The sequence below is a fragment of the Carcharodon carcharias genome, chromosome 29 (assembly GCF_017639515.1).
Source record: "Carcharodon carcharias isolate sCarCar2 chromosome 29, sCarCar2.pri, whole genome shotgun sequence".
NCBI lineage: Eukaryota > Metazoa > Chordata > Chondrichthyes > Lamniformes > Lamnidae > Carcharodon > Carcharodon carcharias.
In genome coordinates this window covers 333,780-337,391 of record NC_054495.1, presented here as the reverse complement: position 1 = coordinate 337,391, position 3,612 = coordinate 333,780, and positions in this window count along the sequence as shown.

The following is a 3,612-nucleotide window of genomic DNA, read 5'->3' as shown; positions in this document are numbered from 1 at the left end:
AGCAGGTCTGGCAGCATCGGCGGAGAAGAAAAGAGTTGACGTTTCGAGTCCTCATGACCCTTCGACAGAACTTGAGTTCGAGTCCAAGAAAGAGTTGAAATATAAGCTGGTTTAAGGTGTGTGTGTGTGGGGGGGGGGGGGGGGGGGGGGGGGTGGGCGGAGAGAGAGAGAGAGAGGTGGAGGGGGGGGGTGTGGTTGTAGGGACAAACAAGCAGTGATAGAAGCAGATCATCAAAAGATGTCAACGACAATAGTACAATAGAACACATAGGTGTTAAAGTTAAAGTTGGTGATATTATCTAAACGAATGTGCTAATTAAGAATGGATGGTAGGGCACTCACACCTTAAACCAGCTTATATTTCAACTCTTTCTTGGACTCGAACTCAAGTTCTGTCGAAGGGTCATGAGGACTCGAAACGTCAACTCTTTTCTTCTCCGCCGATGCTGCCAGACCTGCTGAGTTTTTCCAGGTAATTCCGTTTTTGTTTTGGATTTCCAGCATCCGCAGTTTTTTTGTTTTTATCTCTGTATTTAATTGACTGCCGCTGCTCTTCAAGAAATGCCTACCTCCTTGAAGAAGTTCTGTTCCTCTCTGCGACAAGATTTCCGTATCTCTCTGTTGTCTTGCTCACCTTCCTTGCTTTCCATTTCCCTCCTAGTGTTTGACAAGGTGTTTACTAAAACCCGCTTTCACAGCCATATCTCCTTTCTCAGTGACTGTCTCCGTCTCCGACTTACCCCACGTGGATTTCAACTGAAATTCTACCCCTCATGTTTCGAACCCACCCAGGATTACAGGTATCTCCGGGACATAAAACGTTTCTCGGACTGCTGTTCCCGTCACATTCTGAGATCCACACTCAGTGCCATGCGCCGCCATATGAACACACTCGACCTCTCCCTCCAGCAGCACCGCCGTACCCTTTTTCAAAGCTGCGCGTGCCCCCAGTTTCATTTTATCCTTCGGCTCATCCGACGCCTCAACAAGAAACTTTTTCTCTTTCTCTCAAGTGCTAAGGAACGCAAGCTGCAACAACTCATCGACACCAACACCCATCTAGGACCCTCCACCCCGGCCTGTCCCTCCGTCCCCACCCCATCTTCCAATCCCAGCCCCAGCCGTGTATTCACTATACCCCCTGACCTTCTCCTCTCCAATGCTGAACGTTCAGTGCTCAGCAAAGGACTTAGTTTCATACCCTTACGCCCTCACCTCAATGAATTTCGGGCTCCGCACGATGCTGAACTCAACTTCTGCTGTCTTCGTCTCCGGGCTCACTTCTTTGGGCAGGAGTCCTCTCCCCGTTCAACGGATCCTTTTACCCATCTCCAATAGTCTCCCTCCACCTGGACCCCTCCCTCTGGATTCTTACCTTCTCTCGATCTTTTCATTGAGAACTGTCGGCGCGACATTAGTCGTCTCAATTTCTCTGCTCCTCTCACCCATTCTAACCTGTCTCTCTCTGAACTTACTGCACTCCATTCTCTCAGGTCCAACCCTGACATTGTCATCAAACCCGCTGACAAGGGTGGTGCTGTTGTTGTCTGGCGCACTGACCTCTACCTCGCGGAGGCTGAGAGTCAACTCGCAGACACTTCCTCCTACCTCTCCCTGGACCATGACCCCACCACTGAACATCAAGCCATTGTTTCCAGGACTGTCAGTGACCTCATCTCCTCTGGGGATCTCCCTCCCACAGCTTCCAACCTGATAGTCGCCCAACCTCGGACGGCCCGCTTGTATCTCCTACCCAAAATCCACAAACAGAACTGCCCCGGTAGACCGATCGTCTCAGCTTGCTCCTGCCCCACAGAACTCATTTCTCGTTATCTTGACTCCCTTCTCTCTCCCCTTGTCCAGTCCCTTCCCACCTACATCCGTGATTCCTCTGACACCTTACGTCACATCAACAATTTCCAGTTCCCTGGCCCCAACCGCTTCCTCTTCACCATGGACGTCCAATCCCTCTACACCTCCATCCCCCACCAGGATGGTCTGAGGGCCCTTAGCTTCTTCCTCGAACAGAGGCCCGAACAATCCCCATCCACCACTACTCTCCTCCGTCTGGCTGAACTTGTTCTCACGCTGAACAATTTCTCCTTCAACTCCTCTCACTTCCTCCAAATAAAAGGTGTGGCTATGGGTACCCGCATGGGCCCCAGCTATGCCTGTCTCTTTATGGGGTATGTGGAACATTCCTTGTTGCAGTCCTACTCCGGCCCCCTTCCACAACTCTTTCTCCGGTACATCGATGATTACTTCGGTGCCGCTTCATGCTCTCGTCAGGACTTGGAAAAATTTATTAATTTTGCTTCCAATCTCCACCCCTCCATCATTTTCACGTGGTCCATCTCTGACACTTCCCTTCCCTTCCTTGACCTCTCTGTCTCAATCTCTGGTGATAGACTGTCCACCAATATCCATTACAAACCCACCGACTCCCAAAGCTATCTCGACTACAGCTCCTCACACCCCGCTTCCTGTAAGGACTCCATCCCATTCTCTCAGTTCCTTCGCCTCCGTCGCATCTGTTCCGATAATACTACCTTCAAAAACAGTTCCTCTGACATGTCCTCCTTCTTCCTTAACCGACGTTTTCCACCCACGGTCGTTGACAGGGCCCTCAACCGTGTCCGGCCCATCTCCCGCGCATCCGCCCTCACGCCTTCTCCTCCCTCCCAGAAACATGATAGGGTCCCCCTTGTCCTCACTTATCACCCCACCAGCCTCCGCATTCAAAGGATCATCCTCCGCCATTTCCGCCAACTCCAGCATGATGCCACCACCAATCACATCTTCCCTTCACCCCCCCTATCGGCATTCTGTAGGGATCGCTCCCTCCGGGACACCCTTCTCCACTCCTCCATCACCCCCTACTCCTCAACCCCCTCCTATGGCACAACCCCATGCCCACGCAAAGATGCAACACCTGCCCCTTCATTTCCTCTCTCCTCACCATCCAAGGACCCAAACACTCCTTTCAAGTGATGCAGCATTTCACTTGCATTTCCCCCAACTTAGTCTACTGCATTCGTTGCTCCCAATGTGGTCTCCTCTACATTGGAGAGACCAAACGTAAACTGGGCGACCGCTTTGCAGAACACCTTCGGTCTGTCCGCAAGAATGACCCAAACCTCCCTGTCGCTTGCCATTTCAACACTCCACCCTGCTCTCTTGCCCACATGTCTGTCCTTGGCTTGCTGCATTGTTCCAGTGAAGCCCAACGCAAACTGGAGGAACAACACCTCATCTTCCGACTAGGGACTTTACAGCCTTCTGGACTGAATATTGAATTCAACAACTTTAGGTCGTGAGCTCCCTCCCCCATCCCCACCCCCTTTCTGTTTCCCCCTTCCTTTTTTTTTTCCAATAAATTATAAAGATTTTCCTTTTCCCACCTATTTCCATTATATAAAAAAACCCCCACTAGAGCTATACCTTGAGTGCCCCTACCATCCATTCTTAATTAGCACATTCGTTTAGATAATATCACCAACTTTAACTTTAACACCTATGTGTTCTTTTGTACTATTGTTGTTGACATCTTTTGATGATCTGCTTCTATCACTGCTTGTTTGTCCCTACAACCACACCCACCCCCCCCCCCCC